Genomic DNA, 24,177 nt, shown 5'->3' with positions numbered 1-24,177 from the left:
GAGAGGTTGTGGAGAGAGGAACTCTCATACACTGCTGGTGGGAGTGCAAACTGGTGCAGCCACTATGGAAAACAGTATGGAGATTCCTCAAAAAATCAACGATAGAACTACCATATGATCAGCTATTCCACTGTTGGGTATTTATCCAAGAACTTAGAAAACACCAATTTGCAAGGTACATGCACCCCTGTGTTCATTGCACCCTTATTCACGATAGCCAACACTTGGAAGCAACCAAAGTGCCCATCAAAGGGACGAATGGATAAAAAAGCTGTGGTATATATACACAATGGAATACTACTCAGCCATAGAAGCTTGATGAAATCCAGCCATTTGTGACAACATGGATGGACATTGAGGAGCATGATGCAAAGTGAAATAAGTCAGAGGAGAAGGTCAAATACCGTATGATTTCCTTCATTAAGTAGTAGATAATAACAACAATAAACAAACACATAGGGACAGGGTGGATTGGTGGTTACCAGGGAAGGGAGGAGGAGGGTGAAAGGGATAATTGGGTACATGTGTGTGGTGATGGGTTGTAATTAGTATTTTGGTGGTGAACATGATGTAATCTATGCAGAAATAGAAGTACAATGATAAAAAAAAAAAAAAAAAAAAGAAAGTTTTACAGTGTTAAACCAAGATTTGGGGTGATCTGTCAATACCTAGATTTGTCTTGGCTAACAATGCCTCCCCTCTACTGTAAAAAAGTTGAATAAGCTGATTGAGAAAATGCAGGTTCTTGGCAATTAGAATAGAAATAACTAAGAGGATCCATCTGTGGTACCATTACTCAGGCCCCTCCAAGGACTATAAGGATACTTTGTCTACAACCCAGCTCCAATGGAATGAAAATAACCTAAGTAAATCAAAACAAACAGAAAGTAAAAAGTAAAACCAAACGCCTTGATCTCTAAAGATAGAGAATCCACTACCTCCAGTTCTCAATGATGCCCTGAGGTTAAGGCCACTTAGAAGAAAACAATAGAAATAGAGTAGCTTGCGGATTTGCTGCTAAGAAACTGCAGTTTCATACTACCCATGGCCCAAATGTAGTTTTTAATTCAAATAGGCAACGATATTCCAGATCATGACTTTTCAAGAATCCTTAAGAGGACTTATAGTAAACCAAAGGCTCCAAAATGAAACTGAAGTTGTTGTTATAGGAGTTGTAGTATCAGAAAAATACCAACTATACAAAAGAGGAACCCTAGGGCGGTCAGTTACAGTCCCCTGCATTCTCTAAGACTGATTGCAAAGATACAAAGAAGTGGTCTTCTAAGGCCGCATATCACCTCAAAAGGAGTATCCTACCCCAAAATTTTCCCAGTGGTTCCTTGAAGATCCTGAACAAGACAAAGCCACTCAGTAGTGAAAAACTAGTGGTCAGACCAATTAACACACATTGATACAACGAACAGTTGATCCTTTCATTTATTTTCCTGCATGCCTGTTTCAGGATGCTGTTTGTCTTTTGGATATATGATTGCATGAGCTATTTTGGACATGTCGGTTTTGCCCTTTGGCCAAATGGGATTTTTTTAATGACAATTTTCTCTTCCACCCTCCTCCCCTCTATAAGTTACAGGTGGCAGTCATCTTTGAGTATTTCCTCTGGACATTATAGCTGCCCGGGCCTGTGGGTTGCTATGCATTAGAAAATGGTGGATCGCTTTTGCAGTCAGGGACGTACTCAAGAGTATCTGTGAATATATGGGAAGAAGGAAAGTTATTTATCTGTTGAGCAGTCAAGGAATAACACTAGGGAGACACCTCAATAGATGTCTCCCAGCCCATGATATCTTTCTTTCTATGGGAATTGACCCTTTCCACCCACAGAAGGGAGCAATGCCTCTGGAAGTCTGTTTATACAACATGACATGCAAACGCCCTGTTCTGGGCATAACCGATAGACCAGAAATGGGCACAGCACTGAAGCTAAACCAACAAATTAGATTTCCTGGAAACTTGGAGTTTACGATGCTAGGTCAGCCTGGCAGCCCACTTAAACTGAGGTCATGCAAAAACAGCAAGACTGAGGTTAGCATCCTCTGCTAAGGTCACAGAGGAGTGGGTAAAGCTAGACTACAAAGAGTGGAGAATGCTACAAATGTGGAGAAAATCAGAGGCAAGAGGCCATGAGACCCAGGAAGAACGAGACTAAGTACAACTGCATGGACTTCTGATTAATCCTGCAAAGACCAAACTCTACTCCACAATCTTCAGTTTTGTAAAAGATAACTCCGCCTCTTCCTAACAAATGTTTTTCTGTTGTTGTTTTTCTTAAGCTAGCTCATGTTTGCTTTGTTTCCTAATGCCAGAAGCATGGGGCAGCCACTGGCCACTCCCTTTGAGGCCATCCCCTTTGTGCAATTAATTCCCCAACCTTCCCCTCACCTGGTTCACTTAGTTCATTTTGCCCATTGTCAGTCTGTGGATGTACCAGCATGCCCCACCCCCACCTCCAACCCCAGCCAAGTCTTATGATGGTTGTGGAAGGATTCACAGTAGTCCTCACCAGGCTGTTTTTTGTTTTTTTTTTTTTTTAATTTTTTGACTGCAAAAATTCCTTTCCCTTTGCTTTATTGAAGTTGGAGTTCAAATATGTAAGGATTATCCTTTATATGCCTTTATAGCTGCTATTCTGCTACTAATTCTATTTATCCTTTATCCATTTCACATTTGGCATTACTTAAATAGGAGACACTTTATTCTGTCTCGTCAGAACACTTGTGTTTTTTTTATCATCATTTGCTTTTGATGTATTGAATTCATCTGTGCTTAGGTCAGTTCTACTCTATGATTATTTGAGATGATATAGCCAGGGTCTCCTACTGTGCTTTACAGTCACTTTCCAAGGCCTCCCCCAAGGACAGGGCACAGGTCACCTGATCACCTTGGCCGTGCTTGTTAGTAGCCACATTGAGGAGAGAAAGCAGTACTGGTCTACCCAGAGTGGGACATCACGCTAATTTTTTTTCTGACTTTCATATCTCAGTGATCCCTCTAGTCTCCCTCCTTACTTGACTGAATGAAAACATTTTATCCCACATATCTTATTTTGAAATAATAACTTCTGGGGGAAATGACACCAAGGATTATCTTCCCCCAAGAAATGAGACTTCTTTCTCTCTGGTCTTTATTCTTTTAAAAATTGCCCCCTATTTTCCCACAGCTTTAGGGTCAATTACAATATGATCACATTTAGTATACAATAAAAGAAGTAGCATTCAAGCTGTGCTATCCCCAAAATAAATCATTTGAACACCTGAAAACACCTAGTTTCTGGTTGATTAAGTGTGCATCAAAGCTAATTTTGTTTTCTTTACATCTTTGCTTTGGGCCTTAGACTCTTGTATACTTTAGTGCAAGTCCATTCTCCAATTAATGGAGAAACACTAGACTTTACTGAGTACTTTTAGCCCCATGGCCTGTGTTATACCACCCCCAGACTCCCTCCAAATAAGTTATTTTATTGGACATTGGAAAACTAATAAGGAAACATTGATAAGACATTGCACCTGCAAGTTGCCTGCTATTCTAGACTCGGCTTAGATCGGACAGCTCAACTGAGGCCACTCTGCCCCCCTGTCTCTTCCTCTTCCTTGGACCAGGAGGTTAATCCAGGCATGTTCTTTTCGTGGTATTAACAGAAACACAAGAGAACCACTCTGAGTCCACTCAAAACTCTGAACTGGCACACTGTCACTTCCGCCTTATTTTATTAGCCAAAGCAAGTCACTTGGCCAAACACAAGTGCTAACGATCAGGAAATATACTCATTTTATATGAGGAACTCAGAAACCACATGGCACAGGCCCTAGCAAGACCAAAACATCAGAGACCATGATGCAATCCACCACCACCCAATTAGCCTTCTATCACCATATTTGAAATGAAATTGAATTAATTATTTTTAGGTCCCTTCTAGCTCTAACATTATGGTTCTGTATAAACTTTTAAATATATTGTTTTACAATTCCAAATTATTTTTATTACTCTACTAATCATAGATATCTGTGTAAATTGAATTTACAACACACTATAGATGCTTCAAGATATGTGATACATTCATTGCCCTACTTCCAGGGAGAACCACAGTTAAATTACATTAGAAAATCTATTAACTACTGTTTTTTAAACTTAAAAGGAAAAAATGATTCTGTCTCCTTGGATGTATTTATGTAACTTCAGAGCTTACCAGCCTGCAGAAATGAATGAGGTCACATCAGGATTTTTACCACATCACATTTTACTGGTTCTGTAATCCACCTGTATAAATTGCTGCAGCTCCAGCCTCCACACTCACACATGTACTGAATCATTTTTAAGAGTCCCCAGGTTGTACTGTGCATGCTTATAAATAAGTCCGCTTATATTCTCCAGCTCCGGAATATTTACTGATACCTTGTCCCTGCAAATACACTTAAGGACAGCAACTTAAGTTTTCTTGACATAAAATAAAATGCACCCATTGTAAGTGTAAATTTCAATGAGTTTGGACAAATTTATACACCTGTGTAACCGTGATCATAATCTAGATATAGAGCTTTCCATCACCCCAAAAAGGTTCCATGTGTCCCTTTCCATCATTACTTCTCCTTCTGCCCCAGTCCCAGGCAATCACTGAACTGCTTCTTTAACTCTAGATTAAATTTGCTTTTTTAGAGGTTCATATAAATGAAATTTTCATCAGGCTTTATATCTGACTTCTTTAGCTCAGTAGGATTTAATTGTGATTCATTCATATGGTTGCTTGTATCAGTACGTTTATTCCTTTACACCACTGAGTAGTATTCCACTGTGTGTGTGTGTGTGTGTGTGTGTGTGTGCATACATACAGCCATTTGTTTATCCATTCAACTGCTGAAGAACATTTGAAATTTTTCTAATCAAGGGTATCATAAATAAAGCTGATAGAACATTTATGCACAAGGTTTTACATAGATAGTTGGTATACTTTTTAATTTAATCATTATGGTATATATGTAATAGTGTTTAATTGTGGTTTTGCATTTTTTGAAAGCTAGTGACGTTGAGCAACTTTTCACATGATTATTGGCCATTTTGTATACATTCTTTTATGTCATGTATGTTCAACCTTTTGCCAATTTTTAATTGGCTTGTCTTATTATTGAGTAGTAAGAGTTTTTCACATATTCTGGACACAGGTCTTTCATCAGATATATGTATTGAAAATATTTCCCCCCTGTCATTTTCTTAACTGTCGTTTGTGAGCAGACGTTATAAATGCTGAGCAAAAGCATTTAGTCTGATGATTAAACATGGCATCACTGCTATAGTTTTCTGTAGATGTCTCTGTCAGATTGAAGTTTTCTTCTGTTCCTAATTTAAGGATAGTTTTAATCTTGAATGGTTGTTGAATTTTTGTCAAATGCTTTTTCTGCCTCTATTCAGATGATCATATGGATTTTTTCCTTTATTTTGTTAATATGGTAACATACATTTCCAAATGTAAAACCAACCTTGCATTTCTGCTATAAACACTACTTGGTCAATTACTTGACATATTAAACTTTTTTTACATATTGCTGAATTTGATTTGCAAATAGTTAAGAGTTTTTGCACCTATATTTTTGAGGGCTCTTAGTATATAGTTTTCTTTTTCAGTAATGTCTTTGGCATATTTTCACTTCAGAGCAGAGCTGTTCTCAAAAAATGAGCTAGTTCTTTCCTGCTCTATTTTATGAAGGAATTTGGTAGAATTAGTGTTATTATTTTTCCTTAAATGTTTGATAGAATTCACTAGAAGATACATCTTAGCCTGGAGTTGTCTTTGTGGGAAGATTTTAAGTTATTAATTCAAGTTCCTTAATAGATATAACACTATTTAGATTTTCGATTTCTTCTTGAGTCAGTTTTGATAATTTGTGTCTGTCAAGGAATTTGCCCATTTCATGTAGGTAGTGCAATTTATTAATATACATTTGCTCATAATGTTTCCTTGTTATTCATATAATGTCTGTTGACTCTGTGTTGATGTCCTGTCTTTCATTCATGGTCTTGGTAGTTTGTGTCTTCTCTCTTCTCTTGATTAATCTAGTTAGAAGTTGCTCAATTTTTTTGCTCTATTCAAAGAATAAGCTTCTGGTATCATTGAGCTTTTTAATTTTCTCTTTCATTGATTTCTTATATCCTTCCTTCTATTTAGTTTGTATTTAATTTGCTCTTTCTTTTCTTGCTCCTTAAGGTAGAAACATAGATCATTGCTTTTGGGCCTTGTTTCTATTCTGCTATAAGCTGTAAATTTATAAATTTCAGGCTGTAATTTTTCTCTATATGCTGCATTAGCTGAATCCTATAATTTTGGTTTGTTATATTTTCCTTTCATTCACTTCTAAATACTTTCTAATTTCCCTTGTGATTTCTTCTTTGACCTATGAATTTTGAGATACATTGTTTAATTTCCAGATATTTGGATTTTTCCTAGGTATCTTATTATATTTTATTCCCAATTTAATTATGGCGTGGACAAAGAACATACCTTTTATGGGTTCAGTCCTTTAACTATATTGAGACTTGTTTTATGGCAGCATATGGTCTAGCTTTAAGAATGTTTTCATGTGCACTTGAAATGAATGTGCATTCTGCAGTTGCTAGGTGGGATGTTCTATAATGTCATTCAGGTCAAGTAGGTTGACGATGTTTTTCCAGTCTTCGATATCCTTACTGATTTTCTACCTGTTCTACTGATCACTGACAGAAGAATGTTGTACTCTCCAAATATAATTGTGGGTTTAGCTATTTCTCCATTCAATTCTGTCAGTATTTGATTCATGCATTTTAATGCTTTATTATTAATTGCATACACATTAAGATTTACTAAGTCTAATTTATGAATTGAACCGTTATTGCTAGAAGTGTGTCTTTTTATCTCTTGTTGTGAAGTCAACGTTTTTAGGATTATTGTTTATATGGTATACCTTGTTTCATCCCTTTAATTTTAATGTGTCTGTTTCTTTACATATTAAGAGAGTTCTTTGTGGACAGAATGTAGTTTGATTGTGCTTTTTAATTCAATTTAACAATTTCTGGTTTTCATTTGGAGTGTTTAGACTGTTTACATCTAATGCAATTATTGGTATGATTGGATGTAAGTCTACATCATGCTATTTGACACTTTTACAGGGTAGAAAATTTTAGGTTTACAGGTTGTTGTTTGTTTGTACAGGTTATGTAAAGTCTATTTCATTGTGTTCTCTCTTGCACAGTTTCTGATGAAAAGTTTACAGTCTTTTTATATTCATTCTACCATACATAATGTGCATTTTTCTCTCTAGCTACTGTCATGAAATTCTGTTTATCATTGGTTTTCTGCAAGTTCATTATAATGTGCCTTGTGTGTTTTTCTTTGTTTTAATCCTGGCTGGAGATTTTTTAACTTCTTGGATCTGTGTTCACTTTTCATCAAATTTGAAATAATTTTATGATTATTTCTTTAAGTCTTTTTTCTGACACTCTCCCCTTGTGGACTTTTATTACAAATGTTAGAATGTTTTATGTGAGTCTCATTATTTTTTGGAATTTTTTGTCTCACTGCCCTTGATTTTGTACAGTTTTTATTGCTATGATTTAAGTTTATTGATTTTCTTCTGAAGTTTCTAGTCTCCTACTAATACAACCAATGACTATTTCATTTTAGATATTGGTTTCTGTCCTAGAAGTTTGATTTTCTTGTTTTTTATATCTTCCATTTCTCACCTCACTATCTTCTTATTTTCTTTTATGTAGTTAAGCATATTTATACCAACATATTCATAATTCCATCACTTCTTTCACTTATGGACCTTTTCTATTCACTGATCTTTCTTTGGATTTTGTGTTAAAATTTCTAGGTTATTGGCACATCTACTAATTTTTAATTGAAAGCCAGACATTGTGACTTTATGTTGTTATCTGGTCTGTGCTCACTACCTTTAAAAGGTGTTAATCTTGTTCTGCTAGTCAGTTAAGCTATTTAAAGTTAAGTGCAATCCTTTCAAGATTTACTCTAACTTTATTAGAGTACTTATATAGTAGCTTATACTCTAGGTAATGTTTAGGTCCATTTCTAAGGCATAACCATTTTGAGTGTCTAGTGAATGCCTTGAATGATCAATGAGGACTCTCAACACTAGCTAGTAGGAACTTAAACACCTTCTAATCTTGCTGTGCAAGGTCTAGAAACCATTCAGTTCACAGCTTGCTCATACTTCTTTGTCCAACATTATGGAGTTTCATCTTACACATGCTCAACTTAATATTCAGAGGAGAATCAATAGGGTATGCTAGGCATATTTATGGGCTTCATTTTCTGCGTGAATCTCCTATTTCCAAAATCTGCTCCCACAACTTTCAACCATGATCTGCTTGGAGTCCTTCTCTCTGCTCTGAGGTCTGGAATGTGCCTCCAAGGAGACAGCCAAGATGACTGTAAGGCTAACCTTGTTTTCTTAACCTTTCTAAAGGATCAGGGTACTGCATTGCCTACTTTCCAAAATATATGACAACTATTACTTTGTATATTTTTTCTTATTTTCTAGGTGTTTATGATAGGAGCTTAAATATTGTCCCAGTTATTCCACTGTTGGCCAAAAGCAAAAATTTATCACCATTATAATTTTGTCTGAGCAGTGAGTAAAGTGGTATACACAGGAAGCATTTTGAAAGAGGACACTATTGTTTATTAACACCAACCACGGAAAACAGCAGTTTTAAAATTATTCCAAAGCAAAAGCCAGTGAAGTAAATATATCTTGCAAACCTGACTTATAATTAAATAACAAGCTTACCAGTGAAAGCAGTGTGTTGAGTAGAAGGATTTTAAAGAAAACTTTAAGAGCCTTTCTCTGATTCAAAATTATATGCCAACAATTTTGAAAAGTAGTTCTTAAAACAGATGATTCCAGAGAAGCATAGATAAGGATCCCCAAATAATCATTCACTGCTCAAAGTGTTTTTCCAACATCTTACACAGATGAAAGACAGAACAAATGATATAAACTGTCAATATCAAGCTCTGTTCAAGGTTAAGAGAAGGATTTAGGGGACAGAGAACTGAGATACGTCATATTTTAAGAGAGAACATCTCCTATTCTAAGATGAATTAAACAAACAAAATAAATATAAAACTATGCAATAATTCCAGGATATAGTGAGAATGGGTTATAGTTGTGCAGTGGGAGCAAGGAAGGAAAAAAGATACCATGAGTAAAGATAGATTAACATCACACTTTGAGAGACTTAATTCACTAGTCCAGAAAAGTAGAAGAAATTTTAATGTAACAGGTCCATGTTATCAAATATATAAAGGAAGATGTGGACTCTGTAACAAAAGATTCAGAATGAGTTAGGCAAGAAAACAAGGTGAAACAGTTATTGACTGAGCAAACAGTAATTGACTAAGAAAGAAATTCAGTGGATAATAATGCAATTGCAGGCTTAACTTGGAATAGAAACACAATAGAGAAAAAGAGCATATACACCACAATTTGATGGGGAAGACATTTTGAGGTAAATCTCAGAAAGAAAAATGAAAAGTGAAACAGAAGAAAGAAATTGGAAGAAAGGTGATGGATATTGAGGGCAAACAAATATGAACTAACACAGAGCTATTTGATACGTCTAAAGAGGAGATGCAAACAAATGAAACAAAATGTTGGGGTTTTTTTAAAACAAAACTTACAGAAAATTAAGAAAGACCTCAATCTGCAGTTGAATAGACACTCCCTATCAGAAAAAACAACAACAAATACCAAGATATACGTTAACAATGACATTTTTTAACTTCAAGGGTCAAGAAGAAAACCTTACCTAGACAGGAGAAAAAAAGGAAGAGATCATCTACCAGTGAGAGAAGAAAAATATGATTGGCCTGAATATTCTCAGCAATCTCTGCTAACAGTATAACAACTTTTTCAAAGTTTTGAGGGGAAAAGTTCTTGACAAAATCATATATTCAATCATTCCAATTAGTAATCATGTAAAAAGGGATTCTCAAATATTCAGGGAACATGGAGATAGATAGATAGATAGATAGATAGATAGATAGATAGATAGATATTTCCTGGAAAAAAAATTTTAGACTAATCCAAGCAACTACCATATTTAAATAAAGAACTCACAAATAAATAATTTATGACATGAACAGACTAGTGGGAAACAGGGAATAAATATAAACATAGATTTATCTTAAATGCTGATAGTGTTTATTTTTACCAAACAGCTGCACTATTGTAAAAGTTAAAAGAATACTATAAAGAAAGAATTTAAATGATAATAATAATAATAGTGAATAATAGATTGGCATCAAAACCCAAGATCATGTTGCCAATAAAGGAAAAAAGAAATGGAGAATTTCATCATCTTTTAGGATGATGGAGGAATTCGGTGTCTACTATTTAGTTTCAGAAGTTTATACTTCAGGAAATACAGAAAATGTACACTTTATTATTATAAAAGTTATAAAAGTAATAATTAGTTTAACTGAAAACATGCAGCATACCTAACAAATGACTAAGAGTGGAGGGTAGGAATTGAGGAACAGACCATACAGCAAAATTTAGAAAACAATGAAACCAACAAAGAAATCCAAAGCAAATATAAACAAAATGGAAAACAACCAAAATTACTTAATTTTTTTGTGTGTGAGGAAGATCAGCCCTGAGCTAACATCAATGCCAATTCTCCTCTTTTTGCTGAGGAAGATTGGCCCTGAGCTAACATCTGTGCCGATCTTCCTCCACTTTATGTGGGGCGTGGCCTCAGCATGGCCTGACAAGCGGTGCGTTGTCCACGCCCGGGTCCGAACCCAGGCCGCCAGCAGCGGAGTGTGCGCACTTAACTACTAAGCCACGGGGCCGGCCCTGCAAACTTGTCTATTATGACAACAATGTATTATGACGATAAATGTAAATAGAATTGATTTCCATAATAGCGATTAATTTAACAATTTGAGATCCTACTACGTGCCAGGCACTAGAAATAAGAAGATAAGCGAAAGAGAGAAGTCAAGATGGCGGCGTAGGCAGACTCTGAACTCACCTCCTCCCACAGACACAGCCAATTTACAACTACTCGTGGAAAAATTACCCCTGAGACAGAACTGAAAGCTGGATAAGAGGAACTCCTGCAACAACGGACAATCCTAATTGAGGTGGAAGAGGCAGAAACTCCCTTCTGGAGAGGAAAAACGCCACCTTCACAAGCCGCCAGCTTCACGGCTGCAGGGAGCAGCTCACAGGTGCGCAGCCTCCCTGGAGGCAAGGGGCCCTGAGCCAGGGAGCGCCCCCGCTGTGGGCATTTTGTGGACCCAGCACAATCAAGAGGAGTGGCATAATATCTGACTTTGCCTGCTACTAAAACATTGGGGAGTACCCCCAGAAAAGCTGGTTCACAAAGAAATTAAAACCAGCTTTTAAAGGGCCCATGCGCAAACTCACCCGTTTCAGAAAGCAACCAAAAATCACCAGTAAGAAAGGTGCACAGTGCTTTGGTGAAAAGAGACTCACCTGATAGGCTCTGAGTGCATCTCAGTGAGAGGTGAGACTTCTCCAGGGACTGGGACATTGGCGGTGGCCATTGTTGTGGCCTGCTGTGGGCGTGCTGACACAGACACCATTGGAGTTCTCCCTGGGGCCTGCTAGTCCAGGGTCTGCCCCACCCACTAGAGCACAGATTTAATCCAGCTCAGCCAGGGCAGGCAGCCCACCCTAGAGACTGGACCCACCCAACAACAAGCCCTCAGGCAACATGTGGGCCTGCATAGATTGGTGACTGAATTCTCTGCAGCCTGGTGACTGAGCCCACTTCAGTGGGGCAGGGTGTGCACAAGGAGTGGGTGGAGAGTGCGGGGCTGTGGTGGAGTGTGTGGCGCTCCCACCGTGGAGACTATGGGTCCACTTCTGGAGGTCGGGGCACGCACACGGGGCAGGACTGTGTTGACTGTGTGTGTGGACCTGTGGGCGGCAGGGCTCATCAGCTGCAGAAGACTTGTGCTTCTGAAAGACCCACATAGGGGGTTTGCCCCACCTTCCAAATCCTGAAACAATTGGGTTCTCCCATGCCTGAGGCCAGCCCCACCCAGCTGCATATCCTCAGAGAGCTGACAAGAGACCTAAAGGCTTGAGGCTTATAGCAAGTGTAAGCCCCTGAGCCTAACAACTTGCCACGCTGGGGGCCCACTCACTTAAAATACTGAAACACAAATGTGGTGTTAGAATTTGCAGCCAATTGTGCTGGGGATCCCCACACCAGATAAAGAGACTGAAGGGCCAACAACAACTACCAGCAGCTGAGCATTACAACAGCTGGCCAGGAGCATAACTCTGATTCCCTGTGCACCTACAGGGAGAGCAAACACGCCACAACAGAAGGACACACATAGCACACATAGGGGGCACCACTGGAATATTGAGAACTGAGGAAAGCACACTGCAGGCCTCCTAAGGCATCACTTATATAAGGTCACCTACCCAAGAGCAGGAGATGTAACTGACCTACCTAATACATAGACAAACACAGGGAAAGAGGCAAAATGAGGAGGCAAAGGAATACATTCCAAGTAAGGGAACAGGACAAAACCCCAGAAAAGGAACTAAGTGAAACAGAAATGAGCAACCTACCCAACAGAGAGTTCAAACAAAGAGTGTTAAGGATGCTCACTGATCTGGGCAGAAGAATGGATGAACTCAGTGAGAATGTAAAAAAAGAAATGGAAGATATAAAAAAGAACCATTCAGAAATGAAGAATACAATACTGGAAATGAAAAATTCACTAGAGGGACTCAGAAGCAGAGTAGAGAATACCGCAGAACAGATCTGCGAGCTGGATGAAAGACTAGAAGAAATTATCCAAGCTGAACAGGTAAGAGAAAAAAGAATTAAAAAGAGTGAGGACAGTCTAAGGGACCTCTGGGACAACATCAAGCGCACTAATATCCATGTTATAGGTGTCCTGGAAGGAGAAGAGTGAGACAAAGGGGAGAGAATCTATTTCAAGAAATAATAGATGAAAACTTCCCTAACCTAAGGAAGGAAACAGACATCCAGGTACAGGAAGCACAGAGATCCCCAAATAAGATAAACCCAAAGAGGTGCACACCAAGACACATCATAATCAAAATGTCCAGAATGAAAGATAAAGAGAGAATCCTAAAAGATTCAAGAGAAAGACAAGTTACATACGAAGGAAACCCCATAAGGCTATCAGCTGACATCTCAGCAGAAACCTTACAGCCTAGGAGAGAGTGGCATGATATATTTAAAGTGCAAAAAGGAAAAAACTTACAGCCAAGAATACTCTACCCAGCAAGGTTATCATTCAAAATGGAAGGAGAGATCAAAAGTTTCCCAGACAAGCAAAAATTAAAGGAGTTTGTCACCAAGAAACCAGTGCTACAAGAAATGTTAAAGGGACTGATTTAAGGGGAAAAGAGAAGACCACAAATAGGAAAAATTATCTATTTCCATGATAAGAGGGTAATGGATACAGATGCACAAAAATGAGGTTAGATATGATATCAAAAACATAAAAAGAGGGAGGAAGGGAGTTAAAGAGTAGAGCTTTCAGACAGAGGTAAAACTAAAGAGACCATCAATTCTGTATAGAAGGAGAAAGGAACAGAGAAGAACTACTGAAACACTGAGAAGAAAAAAAGTTTAAAAATGGCAGAAAGTACATACTTATCAATAGCTACTTTAGACGTCAATGGACTAAATGCTTCAATTAAAAGGCATAAGGTGGCTGATTGGATAAAACAACAAGACCCATATATATGCCGCATACAAGAGACACACATCAAACCTAAAGACACTCACAAACTGAAAGTCAAGGGATGGAAAAAGATACTCCACGCAAATGGCAATGAAAAGATATCTGGGGTAGCCAAACTCATATCAGACAAAATAGACATTAAAACAAAAACTGTAAAAAGAGACAAAGAAGGGCACTACATAATGATCAAGGGAACAATCCAACAAGACGATATAACACTTGTAATAACAAAAATAAACAAACACATAGAGACAGAGATTGGATTGGTGGCTACCAGAGGGGAAGGGGGGAGGGAGGAGGGAGAAAGGGATAATTCGGCACATGTGTGTGGTGATGGGTTGTAATTAGTATTTGGGTTGTGAACATGATGTAATCTATGCAGAAATAGAAGCATAAGGATGTACATCTGAAATTTATACAATGTTATAAACCAATGTTACTGCAATAAACAAAAAATTAAAAAAAGAAAAGATGATATAACACTTGTAAATATCTATGCACCCAATGTAGGTGCACCTAAATATATAAAGCAATTATTAACAGACATAAAAAGAGAAATAGACTGTTACACAATAATAGTAGGGGACTTTAACACTCCACTAACACCAACGGATAGATCGTCCAAACAGAAGATCAATAACGAAACATTGGCCTTAAATGACACACTAGAACAGATGGGCCTAGTAGATATACACAGAGCATTCCATCCAAAAACCGAAGAATACACGTTCTTTTCAAATGCACATGGAACATTCTCTAGGATTGATCACATATTAGGCCACAAAAGAAGTCTCCATAAATTTAAGAAGATTGAAATAATACCAAGCATCTTTTCTGACCACAACGGTATGAAACTAGAAATCAACTATAGGAAGAAAATCAGAAAAGCCACAAATACGTGGAGATTAAACAAAATGCTACTGAACAACGATTGGGCCAACAAAGAAATCAAAGGAGAAATCAAAAAATACCTGGAGACAAATGAAAATGAAAATACGACATGCCAGAATTTATGGGATACAGCAAAAACGGTTCTAAGAGGGAAGTTTATAGCAATACAGGCCTATCTCAACAAACAAGAAAAATCTCAAATAAACAATCTAACAATGCACCTAAAGGAACTGGAAAAAGAAGAACAAACAAAGCCCAAAATCAGTAGAAGAAGGGAAATAATAAAAATCAGAGCAGAAATAAATGAAATAGAGACCAAAAAAACAATAGAAAAAATTAATAAACCAAGAGCTGGTTCTTTGAGAAGATAAACAAAATTGATAAACTTTTAGCTAGACTCACCAAGAAAAAAAGAGAGAAGGTCCAAATAAGTAAAATCTGAAATGAAAGGGGAGAAATTACAACAGACACTTCAGAAATACAAAAGATTATAAGAGAATACTATGAAAAGCTATATGCCAACAAATTCGACAATCTGGAAGAAATGGATAAATTCCTAGAATCACACAACCTTCCAAAACTGGATCAAGAAGAAATAGAGAATTTGTACAGACCAATCACCAGTAAGGAAATTGAAACAGTAATCAAAAACCTCCCCAAATATAAAAGTCCAGGACCAGACGGCTTCCTTGGTAAATTCTACCAAACATTCAAAAAAGACTTAATACCTCCTTCTCAAACTCTTCCAAAAAATTGAGGAGGGGGGGAAGCTCCCTAACTCATTCTACGAAGCCGATATTACCCTGATACCAAAACCAGACAAGGACAACCCAAAAAGAGAAAATTACAGGCCAATACCACTGATGAACATCGATGCAAAAATCCTCAACAAAATACTAGCAAATCACATACAACAATACATTAAAGAGATTATACACCATGATCAAGTGGGATTTATTCCAGGGATGCAGGGATGGTTGAACATTCACACATCAATCAACATAATACACCACATTAATAAAATGAAGAATAAAAACCACATGATCATCTCAATAGATGCACAGAAAGCATTTGACAAGATACATCATCCATTTATGATAAAATCTCTGAATAAAATGGGTATAGAAGGACGTATATGACAAACCCACAGCTAATATCATCCTCAATGGTGAAAAACTGAAAGCTATCCCTCTAAGAACAGAAACCAGACAAGGATGCCCACTGTCACCACTCCTATTTAACATAGTACTGGAAGTCCTAGCCAGAGCAATCAGGCAAGGAAAAGAAATAAAAGGGATCCAAATTGGAAAGGAAGAAGTGAAACTGTCACTATTTGCAGATGACATGATTTTATATATAGAAAACCCTAAAGAATCCACCAAAAAACTTTTAGAAGTAATAAATGAATACGGTAAAGTTGCAGGATACAAAATCAACATACAAAAATCAGTTGCATTTCTATACACTCAACGAAGTAGCAGAAAGAGAAATTAAGAATACAATCCCATTTACAATTGCAACAAAAAGAATAAAATACCTAGGAATAAACTTAACCAAAGAGATGAAAGATCTGTACACCGAAAACTATAAAACATTGCTGTAAGAAATCGAAAAAGACACAAAGAAATGGAAAGATATCTGTGCTCTTGTATTGGAGGAATTAACATAGTTAAGATGTCCATACTTCCTAAAGCCATCTATAGATTTAATGCAATCCCTGTCAAAGTTCCAACAACATTTTTCACAGAAATAGAACACAGAATCCTAAAATTTATATGGAACAACAAAAGACCCCAAATAGCTAAAGGAATCCTGAGAAAAAAGAACAAAGTTGGAGGTATCACACTCCCTGATTTCAAAATATACTACAGAGCTATAGTAACCAAAACAGCACAAAAACTGGCACAAAAACAGACACACAGATCAATGGAATAAAATCGAAAACCCAGAAATAAACCTACACATCTATGGACAGCTAATCTTTGACAAAGGAGCCAAGGACATACAATGGAGAAAAGAACGTCTCTTCAACAAATGGTGTTGGGAAAACTGGATAGCCATATGCAAAAAAATGAAAGTAGACCTTTACCTTACACCATACACAAAAATTAACTCAAAATGGATTAAAGACTTGAATGTCAGACCTGAAACCATGAAACTTCTAGAAGAAAACATAGGCAGTACGCTCTTCGACATCGGTCTTAGCAACATATTTTCAAACACCACGTCTGACCGGGCAAGAGAAACAATAGAAAAAATAAACAAATGGGACTACATCAAACTAAAAACCTTCTGCACAGCAAAGGAAACCATCAACAAAACGAAAAGACAACCTAACTATTGGGAGAAGATATTTGCAAACCATACATCTGATAAGGGGTTAATCTCCAAAATATACAAAGAACTGATGCATCTCAACAACAAAAAAACTACCAACCCAATTAAAAAATGGGCAAAAGACCTGAACAGACATTTCTCCAAAGAAGATATACAGATGGCCAATAGGCACATGAAAAGATGTTCAAAATCATTAACTATCAGGGAAATGCAAATCACAACTATAATGAGATATCACCTCATGCCCGTCAGAATGGCTATAATCAACAAGACAGGAAACAATATGTGTTGGAGAGGATGTGGAGAAAGGGGCACTCTCATACACTGCTGGTGGGAGTGCAAACTGGTGCAGCCACTGTGGAAAACAGTTTGGAGATTCCTCAAAAAATTAAGGATAGAACTACCATATGATCCAGCTATTCCACTGCCGGGTATTTATCCAAAGAACTTGAAAACACCAATGTGTAAAGATACGTGTACCCCTGTGTTCACTGCATCGTTATTCACAATAGCCAAGACTTGGAAGCAACCTAAGTGCCCATCAAGGGACGAATGGATAAAGAAGATGTGGTATATATACACAATGGAATACTACTCAGCCATAAGAAATGATGAAATCCAGCCATTTGTGACAACATGGATGGACATTGAGGGTATTATGCAAAGTGAAAGAAGTCAGAGGGAGAAGGTCAAATACTGTATGATCTCCTTCATTAAGTAGTAGATAATAACAACAACAAACAAACACATAGAGACAGAGATTGGATTGGTGGTTACCAGAGCGGGAGGGGGGAGGCAGGAGGGCGAAAGGGATAATTCGGTCCATGTGTGTGGTGATGGGTTGTAATTAGTATTTGGGTGGTGAACATGATGTAATCTATGTAGAAATAGAAGTATAATGATGTACACCTGAAATTTATACAATGGTATAAACCAATGTTACTGCAATAAACAAAAAATTTAAAACAAAAAAGAAGATAAGCGATATAGACCCAGTTCACACCTTTGTTTAGTTTGCCATATAACAGAAGACTGGACAAGTAATAAAAGCCTTACAAGTGCTATGAAGTAGAAATATAGAATGCTAAGAGTAGGTACAAGAGAGGCAACTATGTTGGTCTCAGGGATCAGGGAAGGCTTCTGAATAAGTGGCATTTCAACTCAGACCTGGGAAAGCGTAGAATTACCTCAGCCATATGAAGGGAGGGCATTCCAGACAGATAACAGAACAAATGCAAAAGCGCTCTCCAGAAAGAATATAGTGAGATAAGGAATTTTGAAAAAGTTCCATATGTCCCATCGTAGGAAAATGAGAAGGATGTTTTATGACACAAATCTGGTAAGGTAGGCCCATTTAAAACTTTTGAATGTAAGTTTAAAAACAATGAGAAGACTCAAAAAAGTTTCATGCATGAGTTTGGCCTAATCAAATTTGCATTCCTACCAAATAATTCTGGAGGCAGTGATGAGAATAAATTAAAGCAGTGTTTCTTAAGTTCAGCACTATTGACATTTGGGGCCAGATAATTCTTTGTTGTTCAGGAGTGTTCTGGGTATCGCAGAATGATTAGCAGTAGCCCTGACATCTACCTGCTAGATGCCAGTAGAACCTCCCCACTAGTTGTGACCAGCAAAATGACAAACCAATGTTCCTTGGATGACAAAATTGTCTAGGACAATTGAAAGCTGGGAACCGCTGGAGAGAATCAAGGGGATATGGGGACACTAGATAGCAGGATGTTGGATGGAACAGACAAGAGGTAATGTTTGCTACACTAGAAGGTGGAAGTACAAATCGGGTGGAAGTGAATAAATAGCAATGCTTGAGGGAGCAGAATTGATATTGATTCATTGAATGTTGGAAGTGGGGGAGAAGGAGGCATGGGGCATTGCTCCTGGGTTTGTTGCTTGAGCGAGGTGGATTAGTACTTCCGAAATGGAGAAAACAGGACAATAATCAGAACTATGTGGGAAGATCGTAAGTTTGCTTTGGACTTGTTGACTCCAAAGTGTCTATGAAATATTCAAGGACCGAGAGCTGTAAATGATAATTATATCTAAGTTGTGGAATTTGGTGTGCTGATTTTCTTCCTTTTTCTCATTTTCTCTATTGTTTTATTTATTAAAGTATTTATTTTATGAGTATGTATAAATCATATAATCAGAAAGCCATTACAGCTTTTTCCACGTTGAAAAAGTTAATATATGATTAATCTTATGGTCATAAATAATGCATTTTAAAAGATACGCCCTCCTTAACCTTGTATCGATTATTTGATATTGTTTATTAGATATTAATATACCTTTTACATTTCAGATGTACGTGAAGTATGTACCAAATAGATGTCTGTTCTCTGCTTTTTTCTGGAAACCTAATGATATATCTAATTAAGGCTAATATTAATGGCTACATAGTGAGGAAATAATATTCAAGCTGATTCTTTGGTTAATATAGATGCCCTAAAAGGTTGAGTTGATTTTAACTTCTTATGTTTTTTACTTAATTCACCCAAATTCGGTTTAAGTGTTCATTCTTTGCTCCATTTGACTATATGGATAGAAAATCTAATCCATTTATTTCTATGGTGAACTGCAGAAATGCTCACTTTTCCTGTTTTTTAAGAAAAAAAGAAATAGAAAATAAAATTTACCTTTCTATGATTCATGGCACTATGCAGTGCTACAATACTATGTTTCCAATTTTGTATAAGCTAAATGGATTCAAGGAACAAGAAGGAAAAGAACTCACATGTCAGAAATTCAAATCCTTTCAAATTTTCTGCATTGTGAGCATAAGGATATCCAGTCAGAAAAAATTCCTACTTTTTCCTTGACTTCCTTTATTTTCACACTGACTTAGGTAGGTAGTAAATATTTCTGACAAGTATTTGGTTGGCAAATACTTTGTAGATGTTTCCATTATATTTTCCTCCAAGGAGAAGATAGGTCGTTCAGGTTACCAGGGTCTGCAGCACTGACAACATAATTAATGAAAAGTCACTGAGTTGCGCAAAGGTCCAAAGAGGCCAAAAAGCCAACAGTTCCCATCCGCAATTCAGTGTTCCTTTCTGAGACATTCCCAGCTCTGTGCTCTAACTCAGGTTGGCACCTGGGGAAAGTAGTGGTTCTACTAATGGTAGCTTCGTACTAACAGACATTATATTTCCTCAGAAATGTTTGTGATCTCATAGCAGCTTCTCACACACACTTTCATTTTAACTATAAAGATCAAAACTGTTCTTAGATAACATTGAGGACAACTTCATCACTTTGGCTGGCTCTAAGTGTGAACACACACAATGCAGATATGTGTTTTATTAGGTGAGTCCTTTGGTCAAGCCTCAGTGCAGAAACATTTTCCACATGTGCACGATGAGATGTTAAGCTTTATTAATTGCCAACGGAGGTACTGGGAGATGGCTTACTCTGCCAAATTTTTATACCTCTGAACTAAAAATTTAAGGACCAGTGCAATCTCTGTGACAGATTTACCTTTAACTGTTTGATATAATATGTAGATTTACCAACACTCTAATATCTATAGATAAATTCAAATATGACAATGAAATAAAACCTTTTAAGAAATGATGGCCTCCAGTTTCTCAGACACCCTTCAGATACATTTTAAAAACCAAGTATTAATTCAGAAATATATTCAGTTATTCCAACTTAATGGTGACTTTTGAGGAAAAAATAGGAAAGAAGGAAGGGAGGGAGGAAGAGAGGAAAGGAAGGAGAAGGAAGGAAGGAAAAAAATGGATGCTGGGACATAAAAAGTATTTGACAACTTAATGAGAGGAGCAAAAGAACGTGTTGACAATAAGTCAGATGTGGTAAAGCGTTCTTAGGCCAATGGGAAGGACATGGAAAATATAATATTGGCTTGTGGTACTGAGAAGGGAAAATTTAGTTATAAGAAATTGGGTTCATCTTTAAGAGCAATAACATTAAAGTTCACCTTGATCACTCAGACGACAAGACCACATCTTCTATAATTTCCCAAATATACATTAAGATGTAGTACCGCAAGGGTAGTGTGCTATTTGATCTTGTTTCTCCATCACCAAGCACAGGGCCTGGCATATTCATTTATTGACTCAACAAATATTTATCAAGCTACCATATGCAAGACACTTTGCTAGGTTATGGGCATGTAACATTGGAACCTCTCCATAGAACTTATCTTCTAACAGGAGGAATTAATATTGAAAAAATGACTGCTACACATATGATGTTCAGAAATGGATGGAAGGACGGATGGATGGATGCATGCATAGATGGATGGATAGACACAGGAATGGATGCTTGGATGGAATGGATACCAAAATGGATGACCTAAGAAGTTGCATGAGGCTCTGCAACCCCAGGCCCTAGTACAGTAGTGTCTAGTATATGGTAGATGCTGATGAAATACTTGTTCAATGTATAAATGATTCACTAAGTGATTACACGAAAGTTCTAAATAACTTTAAATACCTCTTCTCTTGGCTTTTTATGTTCCAAATGCCACAAACAGCATCTTCTATTAATCTATTATAACACTTAAAAATCTCACTACTAGAATCACTCGTTTTTAAAGAATATGCCAGAGAAAGCTCATCCCCCACTGTGAATTTATTAGGGCTATTAATGAATAATCATAGTTAGTCTGACAAGTGAGATAGTAACTAGGAAAAAGTAAGAATCTCAGTACTAAGAAAATGGACAGATGAGTTTTAAGAAGTGATTGTGTCGGGGATGTAGGATAGTAACGGAAAATGGCCTGAACTCCAAAATTTACTTCTTGAATGGCCAACACTGCTTAAGGAATTAGATTTTAAATTATTATTAAATAATAATTGAACTAATTGTTGGTTCACTTTAATAATGTCACCCTAACTGAAAAGTTTGTAAGTAAAAGACAAGATGTGGAGAGTACATGCATAGAACCATTTAAACTGCATACCCATATTGTGTTATTTTCCAATTACATTTCTATTCCAAGCAACATAATATTATTAATGCTAAAATCTTAAAATCTAAGAAATTTACACAACATCTACATATGTATAGGGAAGGTCTAAAATTATAGCCATACTCAATTGCCTAATCACTTGATTAAAATTTTGGTTGTCTCCAGACTTTAAGTCAATGTTAATTATCATTGGGAAAAACCAACTCAGCTTCCTCGTACCTGCATTAATTTTATTCTCTACATTTGGGCTATCCATAAGCCAAGAAAAATGCATAAAATTAGATTCTCATTATCACTTTCATTCAAACCAATCATTTTCTAATTGGTACAAAAAAGACCAAATAATACTTGCAGTTTTCTGCTAAAATTCTGTCTTGAGACCATGGCTTACCAACACTGGGGAAGATTATATCAACATATTTCTAGAATGGTTCTGCAGCCACATTCGTAAAATCTAGAATAGACAAGTCAACCTTTTCTGGTTCTCCATTTCCAGTATTATTGAAAATACCCAAGAGACAAGGGCTACACCGACCAGTATCACTGTAAGAAATGTGTTTGATGGAAGAGCTGGAAGAGAAAAAGAAATGATTGGGTTTAAGAATATAAATGTGCATGTCTGAGTCATGTTCAAAAATATTTGTGAAATAAGTGAGATTGCTTCTTAATTGGAAATTTTAAAAGTAATACACAAAATGAATTTAACTGTATTAGACACTGAAACTATGACAACAAAATGAATGGTAGATGCAGTTGACCTCAATTTATAAAATCAATTAAGTAATAAAAAACAGTACAGCCATCCTTATTTGGCAATGTGTTGAAAAGTTGATTAATTTTTGTTTTTTTGCTTTGAAACTTTTCAGCCAGTTGCTTTTGTTCCATACGAGGCACAGCCTTTAATTCTAAAAACTAAAGAGCTTGTTCAAAGTGATTGTCAGTTTTTTTAAAAGAAACCCAATTAATTAGATCATTATTTTTCCCTATCCAAAAAGGTGAACTAATTAAGAACTAAGACAAAAAAGTTAGACAGAATGAAGGTTTAAAAAGTCATCTGTATTACTGACGAAACTAATGCTGGCTAACATGGCTTTGAAAGAGAACTACAACAGCTTCCTCAAGGCTGCCCAGAGTTGGACAATTCGCCCACCCACTCAGAGGCTGAACTAGGCAGAGCTCCCCATGTAGAGCCTCTCTTTTCCAGTCAAATCTACTTCAAGGCAGAAGTTAGAAGGCCTGCTTTCTGCAGGCAGGTTGACCCCAGACAGAAGGGTGGGGAAAGGCTGAGGACTGATTCCCAGTTCTTCTGCCAAACTCAACAATGAGGGAACTCTCTCCACCTCCCTAGGGAGAAGTAAATGTTAAGATCCAAGGTTGAAAGTGTTTAGACAAAAAATACCCTCCTAAATGGAAACTGTCATGGAAGTCTCCTTCCCACCCAAAAGTAATCCCAAAAGTAATATAAGGAAACTAAAGTCCATGAAGGAACTAAAAAGCTCTAGTATTTAACATTTACACAGGATGAAAGCATCAAATGTTTAGAGATACTTCACATCTTTCCTAAAGAAAATCAATTATAGGAGCTCAGAAACCAAATAGATTCTATTAAGTGGCTTAAGTTAGATAAAATATTATAGGCACACACTGATTAGGTTTTAAAATTATGTGCATGTTAATATCTGATACGATGACCACATTTTCAGAGGCAATGGCTGGATGTTGCAATATCTTGAAAATGATGCCGTTATATGTGATTACTTTTTTCTCCTAATCCTGTACCTTATACCTGCATCTATGGTATGGAAAAGTGGGTTATTGTAAGGTTAAAAATAATGATGGGTGTTATTTTGAGATTTTTAGATTGATTTGCAATTTTTTTTTCTGCTGTATTTTCCCCTTTCCCCTCACCACACATACTTCACCTGCCTCTTTTCCTGTTCACACAGGTAGCCAGCTGAGGGGAAGTAAAGAATGTCAAAGGGCTGAAAAGATAAGCAGCTGGCAGGTCTTTCTCATTGTTGTTTCCAAAAACTTAAGTGCTTAGAAAACTTAGTAAGTGCGTTGAAAAAGAAAAAAAAAATAGGCAGATTGAATGTAGAGGCGGGTTGATTAGAAGAGTCTGGAGAGAGACTTCCTTAGCAATGTTTTCAACCCCCTGAACAAACTATATGTATCACTTAAGGCTGGAAAGAGAAGGAGGAGAATTACTGAGATTAAT

Source organism: Ceratotherium simum, chromosome 10 (assembly GCF_057802395.1).
Source record: "Ceratotherium simum simum isolate JZ-2026a chromosome 10, ASM5780239v1, whole genome shotgun sequence".
NCBI lineage: Eukaryota > Metazoa > Chordata > Mammalia > Perissodactyla > Rhinocerotidae > Ceratotherium > Ceratotherium simum.
Note: the sequence above shows the minus strand (reverse complement) of the source record.